The sequence below is a fragment of the Zootoca vivipara genome, chromosome 16 (genome assembly GCF_965207765.1).
Source record: "Zootoca vivipara chromosome 16, rZooViv2.hap1.1, whole genome shotgun sequence".
Classification (NCBI taxonomy): Eukaryota; Metazoa; Chordata; class Lepidosauria; order Squamata; family Lacertidae; genus Zootoca; species Zootoca vivipara.
The window spans coordinates 13,522,969-13,531,588 of record NC_142599.1 but is presented as its reverse complement, the minus strand read 5'-3'; positions in this window follow the sequence as shown (position 1 = coordinate 13,531,588).

Here is an 8,620-nt window from a genome sequence, read left to right as displayed (position 1 = left end):
TGTTTTGGACTACAATTCCCATCCTCCCCGACCACTGATCCTGTTAGCTAGGGATCATGGGAGTTGTAGGCCAAAACATCTGGAGGGCCGCAGTTTGGGGATGCCTGCTTTAACTCGACCTTGGACCTGCTAGTGAAGGGCAAATAATAAATTTAATTCACAATAGTAATAATAATAATAATAATAATAATAATAATAATAATAATAATACTGTTGAAAGCTGCAAGACAGAAATATACTGGGAGGTGGAACAGGTTTCCTATTCCTGGGGTATAAAACTGCCAGTAGCAAGGGAAATCTTATACAGTCATACCTCGGGTTGCGAATGCTGCAGGTTAAGCATTTTCGGGTTGCGCTGTTTCGGCGCTCATGCAGAAACACAAAATTGCGTGCCGCGCATGCGCAGCGCTGTGGGTTGCGAACGCACCTCCTACACGGATCATGTTTGCAACCCGAGGTATGACTGTGCAATATACAGGTGAAACTCAGAAAATTAGAATATCGTCAAAAAGTGCATTTATTTCAGTAATGCAACTCATTATTTTTTATTTTTCTTTCAATTTTTACAAATGCTTTCTTTTGGAAATTCCACAGTAATAAAACAAATAGTTACAATAATACAAAAATAAACATCGCTATTATATTTCATTAATTGCATTCCATTTATAAATGACCCGCCTAACGACAAATAATTACAGTTACTACAAATAAAGGCTTGACATATCTTGCTTTGCATGTCATGCATCTATCTCATATATTGGTTTCACCTTTTAAGCTGCATTACTGAATTAAATGCACTTTTCGACGATATTCTAATTTCCCCGAGTTTCACCTGTACCTAAAAACTAGGAGAAAAAGCATGCTCCCCCACCACAGAATTATTCCCCACCCCTCATCTGCAGCTTGATGCTGACCACCAATTCATCGATTTGATTTATTGACCGACTGGAAAATCCTATATGCAGAAGGTCTTGTTTCCTAGCAGAGAAGTGCAGCCAAACTGGTCTCGGGAGCAGACTAGACACGATGTTAGGGCTGCTGTCCCAGGTTTAAAAACCAAGCAAATGAACATAAGAAGGCAGTGTTGTTGTTGTTGTTGTTTTAAACATAAATAGCCAGCAAAAGGGTGGGGGCTGAGCCATATCACGCCAATCACTCGAGGGAGACAAGGGAAGGTTTCTCAAGCCAAGGGCTGCGTTATCCCAAACTAAATTGACTGGGCTGCGTTCTAAAAGTGGGTCAGGTGGACCCAAAAGTGGGTGGAACCAAGCACAAACATGAGTCACACACCTAGGCTCCATCTGTACTATGGACTTAAATAGGAACCATGCGTCTTTAAACTGTTAACAGCTTCTCCCAAAGAATGCTGGGAAGTGTAGTTTGCTAACGTTGCCAAGAACTGTATAGGGCAGGCATCCCCAAACTGCGGCCCTCCAGATGTTTTGGCCTACAACTCCCATGATCCCTAGCTAACAAGACCAGTGGTCGGGGAAGCTCAATTGGAATTATGTTCTCGATGAGAAAGTTCTTCCTATTTGCAAGTATAAGTTCCGATCAGGGGTCAAAAGACCTGCCGGGCAATGGTCAGATCCTGCCGAACACGCTAGCTGCAGCTGCCCCAGGTGGCCATTTATGTTTTTTAAAATCCTGCCCGCGTGGCATAACTGCATGACCCAAAACCATGATCTAGGGTGGCCCCAAGTGTCCATTTTTGGGGTGACTGCCCCAAGATAGGTCTTATCTTGGCAGAAGCCTGCATGGCCATTGCCCCACCAAGCTGACCAAAACTCACCAGTATAGTGACCCACCAAGACCTCAATAAACTTCCTGTTCTTCCTGCCTGTAAAAAAAAAAATCAGAACATAGGAAGCAGCCATATATACCAGGTCAGGCTCTTTCTCCACATAGCCCATGGATGGGAGAACATCTGTGGTCATGATGGGAGTTGTCCTTCAGCAGCTGGAGGGTCACAGCTCCCCCACTACTGGTCTATTCTTACGGCATGTCAGTTCTCCAGAGTCTTGGCATAGCTGCCAAGTTTTCCCTTTTCTCACGAGGAAGCCTATTCAGCATAAGGGAATTTCCCTTTAAAAAAAAGGGATAACTTGGCAGCTATGAGTCTTGGACCGAGGTCCTTTCCATCTCCTGTCATCTGATAGGATGTGGCTGGAAATGCCACAGGGCCTTCTATATGCCCTGGGCTCTGTTTGGCTGGGTGGATTGTGAGTTGCCCTGGGGTGCCCACCTTCTCTTAGGGAAAGCCCTTAGAGCACCTGTTTTGCAGGTAAAAGCTCCTCAGCATCTGCAGGTAGATCGGGGGGGGGGGGAGAGAGTCCTGCATGTTACCTTGGAGAAGTCATTGCTAGTCAGTGAAGGGAGTAATGGGGGAGGTGGACTGTTGGTCCGAATTCGCCCCAAGTCAGCTTCCTAGGTTCCTCACCCAGCTGCTTCTTCTCAGGCATCCCAATAACATCTTAAGCTTTAAGAGTTATTGGAGAGTTCATAGATTCGAACAACGACAGAGAAATTTAATATATTACTTTAAGAACAGACGAGCCTGTTGGATCAGGGCAGTGGCCCATCTAGTCTAGCATCCTGTTCTAGGTGCCTGTAGGATATTTTGATATGCAAATGGTGTGTCTGCATTCCATTGCTAGGTCGATATTGGTCAGTCTTCCCCAAACTGGCGCCCTTCAGATGTTTCAGACGACAATTCCCATCAGCCCCTATGTTCTGATTCATAGTAGATCAGCAATAACTTACAGGTGAAACTTGGAAAATTAGAATATCGTCAAAAAGTGCATTTATTTCAGTAATGCAACTTTTTATTTTTAATTACTATTTTAACTTTTTACAAATGCTTCCTTTTGGAAATTCCACAGCAATAAAGCAAATAGTTACAGTACAAAAATACACATCGCTATTACATTTAATTAATTACATTCCATTTATAATTGACCCACCTAACGACAAATGATTACAATTACCCCTGTACAACAAATAAAGGCTCGACATATCTTGCTTTGCATGTCATGCATCTTATCTCATATATTGGTTTCACCTTTTAAGTTGCGTTACTGAAATAAATGCACTTTAGGACGATATTCTAATTTCCCGAGTTTCACCTGTATGTCTCCCTATTGTGGAACAGACTCCCGCAAGAGGTGGTGGACTCTCCTTCCTTGGAGGTTTTTAAGCAGAGGTTGGGTGGTCATCTGTCATGGATGCTTTAGCTGAGATTCCTGCATTGCAGGGGGGGTTGGACTAGATGACCCTCGGGGTCCCTTCCAACTCTAAGATTCTATGAAAAACAGCAAAATGGATTCTCCACCTTCCCAGATTATACTGCTGAAATGAACAAAAAAGGTGGGGATGGGGTACAACTGAACTCTTGAGTTCAGTTCAGTTCAAGGCCTCCAACCAAATCCCAGTCTAGGATCTTCTACTGTTGGGTTTTGGAGGTTTAATCAAAAGCGCGCGCGCACACACACACACACGAGATCCCACAGCCCTGAAAGCTGCCCAGTCCATGCTATGCCTGTGTATTGAGAAATAAGCCCCACTGTGTTCAATGGGACTTGTTTCCAGGTAAGTAAAGTACAGCTTTTATGGGAGAAAGGACTTGCTGCAAAGAAATGTAAAGGTAAAGGTAAAGGGACCCTTGACCTAAGGTCCAGTCATGACCGATTCTGGGGTTGCGGTGCTCATCTCGCATTATTGGCCGAGGGAGCCGGCGTACGGCTTCCAGGTCATGTGGCCAGCATGACAAAGTCACTTCTGGCGAACCAGAGCAGCGCACGGAAATGCCGTTTACCTTCCCGCTGTAGCGGTACCTATTTATCTACTTGCACTTTGATGTGCTTTCGAACTGCTAGGTTGGCAGGAGCTGGGACCGAGCAATGGGAGCTCACCCCGTCACAGGGATTCGAACCGCCGACCTTCTGATCAGCAAGCCCTAGGCTCTGTGGTTTAAACCAAAGAAATGTGCATGTCACTAAAACAATGATGTTGCAGAAAACTGAATAGCTCAGTTGGGTAGAGCACGTTGCTGATGATGCCAAGGTTGCAGGTTTGATCCCCATATGGGGCAGCTGCTTATTCCTGCATTGCAGGGGGTTGGACTAGATGATCCCTGGGGTGCCTTCCAATGCTACAGTCCTATTATTGCAAGCATACTTTCTTCACTTTTAAATTGCATGAAAGTATGTGTTGCAGCAAATGTAAGATTGATTTCCTCCTGTGAGAGAATAAATGGCAAAAAAGGGCCTCCTCTAAGACTGTCCCCATCATCTGCCATTTTACAAGTGCTTTATAAAAAAAAATACAAAACAGAAAAGAAATAAAGACACATAATCATACAATAAACCAGTGCTTGGAATGAACTAATTCGGATCAACTAGTTCATGGAAACAATTCCAAAATCTCTGAATTTCACCTGAAAGTGGTTTCTATGATTTCCAGGTGAACTGAATATGAATTAAGTTCCTTTCACAGTGGAATTTTGGGTGACTTTTAATTCAATTCATACACACACACACCGTGTTTGACAAGACTTTGAAAAGCCTGTATCGCTGAATCCAATTCTTCAATTTGTTTTATCAATGAAACTGAACAGTTTTCACACCGGGCTTTTAATAAATGTGCAAGTAACTCTTACCGTTTCACATTTTATGGTGCTATAATCTTCCTCCGTGGGCCACGCAAACCACAATTTTGAATAATGCTTTTTATAGGGTGGCGGTGGGGACCACTAGCCAGAAAAAGTTTGGGAACTACAGATCTAACTGATTACTTAATCAAAGCTTGCAGCCTGTAGCAGCCAACAGATTTCAAATACTGCTGGCACTGTGGGCACAAATCTGCACTCTTTTTTTAAAAAAAATTGACAGGAAAACTCACACTTGACTCGTGGTTGGGTACCACGTCTACATTCACCAAGAGGGTCAGGGTGCCTTCTTGGCAAAGGGCTATAGTTGCTCCTTCGGAACAGGCAGGAAAAAACAACCACAGAAAGCATCGAGGTGAGCAGGGCTTCACCTCCTCTTTCCATTGTCCCCCCCCCCCAAAAGCAACTTTCCATTCTCTTTCTAATTCTTCGAAAAGGAAAGAAAGAGCATTCGCTGCATTTTTTGCATTCCAGCCTCGGCTTCTTAAGGTATCTAGCAAGCTGGTACAAATCCTGCCAGAAAACAGGGATTCTTTCAGCCTTGCAAGAGCCAACCTGTTCCGATGCGTTCAGGGAGGGTTCCTAAATCTCCCAAAATGGCACCATACTTTGCGGGGTGGGGGGCAGCGGTGAAGACAGATCACTACATCAACAAACAAACACCCTGCACTCTTTTTAAAGCACCTTCCTCATGTCCTTTTCCACTACAAGGAAGTCCCCCCCAATTCCGTCACCAGTTTACAATGCATGCTACAATTGCACGCCAGATCACACCCCTTTCTCAGTAGCTGAGTAGCAAGAATATGCATCTTCCGATGCTTCTGTTGTTGAAAGACAACAGCTTCTTAAACCGATCAGGATGTAAAATCATAGAATCGTAGAGTTAGAAGGGACCCTGAGGATCATCTAGTCCAACCCCCTGTAATCCAGGAATGTGCAGTTGTCCCATACAGGGATCGATCCTGCAACCTTGTCATTACCAGCACCGCACTCTAACCAACTGAGCTATCTAGGCATAAAATGCAGACACCCTCCCCCTACCCACACAAGAAGGTGCCTTATATACCATTGCTCCATCTAAGTTCAATAGAGTGGTACCTTGGAAGTCCAATGGAATCCAAGGCGCAGCTTCCGATTGGCTGCAGGAAGCCCCTGCAGCCAATCAGAAGCCATGGAACACCCGGGTTCCAAAGAATGTTCGCAAAGCAGAACACTCACTTCCGGGTTTGCGGCGTTCAGGAGCCAAAACGTTTTTGACTCGTAAGGCGTTTTCGGAATCCAAGTATTGCCTCCTGCCAGCAACTTTTGAGGTTTTCAGCCAGGAGCCTCTCCCACCTCTATCGGAAGATGCTAAGGAATGAACCTGGGACCTTCTGTATGCAAAGCGGAAACTACCACCAAACTACACCCCTCTCCTGCAAAATATGCCCTTCTCACATAGAAATAGCCAGCTTTTCCTTGTCCCATGACTGACACGCAGGCGAATAGGGGATTGGACTAGATTATCCCCTGTGACCCATCCAACTCTGCATTTCGATGAAAAGTAAAAGGAACAAAACGCACACCTCAATTCCTCTTGCCTCTATTAGAGCGAGAAGTTTGCTTCATTTCTTGTGGACCGTTCACCAGATCACATTCTCTGTTTCTTAAGATTTCAACTGATATCGGCTTCCAAGTTTTGCATCCTCACGGGATAATTCTGTTGCAAATCACCATGCCACATGCACAAGGAAATTAAGAGCTGGAGCTAATGTTAGCCCTACTCAGAGTAGAGCCATTAAAAGTCAACAGGCATGGCTAATTTAGGTCTACTAAATTTCAACAGGGCGGCTTTGAGTAAAACTTTTAACTTGGTTTCAGCCCTGAACATCCTTTATAAACGGTTTGATTTTCAAATACCGTTGTGGGTTTCGACAAGTGTTGTTTTCAAAAAGAGTAGACTCAAATCTTTCCCCCCACGGACTACTTGAAAGTTAATGATGCTCTTGGCGGGCCGCTTAATGACTTTTCTGCCTGTTGCAGCTCTGCTCTGCTAAGAAAGCTGAAGAAACAGCTTATGGGTGGTCACTGGTGAAAAGTTTTTAGGCATTTGCGCAGAGTTCGCCACCCGGAGTATGCCTTTCTCAGAGTGGCCAAATCCACACCATATATTTAAAGCACTATTACAGCACTTTCAACAGTCACCGCTTCCTCCAAAGAATGCTGGGAAGTGTAGTTTGAATTGTTCGGAGACCCCCTGTTCCTCTCGCAGAAATGCAGCTCCCAGAAGCCCCTGGGAAGAGGGGGTTGTAAAACCACTCTGGGGATTTTAGCTCTGTGAAGGGAATAGGGGAGGCGCGTCTCCAAACAACTGTCTGTACCCAACAAATTACAGCTCCCAGGATTCTTTGGGGGGGGGGTGGTGGAGAAGTTGTGCCTGTTTAAAGTGCTATAGTGATGCTTCACATTACTTTTTAGATTTTAGGTTTTCTTTGTTTTTTTCATCTTCCGAACCACTGTTTATGTGCAACTTATATTTTCTTAGGACAGATCAACACTGTGCATTTAAAGCACACCCAGCACATCACGCAAGGAACCCTGGGAACCGTAGTTTCCCCTGTTACAGAGATACAGTTCTCAGGGGCGGAGTTTGGGTTTGCAAATTTCAGCGGTGCCTTGTGCAAGCCCAAAATTTCGGCAGGGCCCCATCTGTCACCATCCAATCTACGCATTTATTTACATCATAGTGGCAACTACGAGGGGTCTTGTGCCTCTGGGCTTCAGATACGATGGACTTCCATTTCATGCGGCTCAATGTGGTGCCTTCCATAGTACTAGTTACAGGTAGGTAGCCGTGTTGGTGTGCATGCACATGAAAGCTCATACCTATGACAAACTTAGTTGGTCTCTAAGGTGCTCCTGGAAGGATTTTTTTATTTTGTTTTGACTGCGTCAGACCAACACGGCTACCTACCTGTAACTAGAGTTCCCAGGATTCCTTGGGGAGAGCCATGAGATTTGAACGAGCACTAGGTATGCTTTAAATCTAAGGTGTGGACCTGCCCTTACTTAACCGCTTTTATTCTCCCCTTTGCTACAACGGTTTAAAAAGCTGTAAACCACTGAATGGCTCAGTTGGTTAGAGCGTTGTGCTGGTAATGCCAAGGTTGCAGGTTTGATCTCTGTATAGGACAGCAGCATAATCCTGCACTGTAAGGGGTTGGACTAGATGATCACCAGGGTCCCCTCCAATTCTATGAAATTGTTCCCCCCCCTTTTTTCATCACTTACTATATATATATCTAAATGAACTGAGAAAATTTGGTCCCTAGTCACTATAACTGAGCTAACTTATTACAAAACAATATATAGGAACCAGCCTAAAAGGTTTATGGAGAAATTGGTATTATTATTATTTTTGCAATGTTTTGGAACAAGTTCAATGAAAATCCCCAACCGTATCCTGCTTTCAGCCTGCTGTAAGAGTATTTCAAGCATTCATTTATTTTATTTATTAATAATAAACTTTGAAAAGAATAAAATTTTAAAGTGTTTTCATTTGTTTTATAACTTGTGTGTTTGCCACCTTGGACTCCTTTAAGAGGATGGGCGATATATAAATTTAATTAATGGGGGGGGGGAACAGCCCGCCCAAATGATCACTAAATGTGCATCACTTGTTTTAAACTATGGAATACTCTGCCAGGTAGAGATTAAGCAGGCATCTTCTATTTCAACATTTAAATTCCCGCTGAAAATGTTTCTATTCTGCCAGGCTTAGGCAGCCGATTAAGAATACATCTTTCCATAATATTAGCTGATTTGTGGTTTTAACATTTTTATATGGCTTTAGGCATAACCATTGCAAAGTGATTTGATACTTGTATATGGATAGCAGTATATAAATATTTTTAAATAATAAAATAATCAATGCACTGTTTTTAATTTGGGGTTTTTTAATTGCTGGGACCTTAC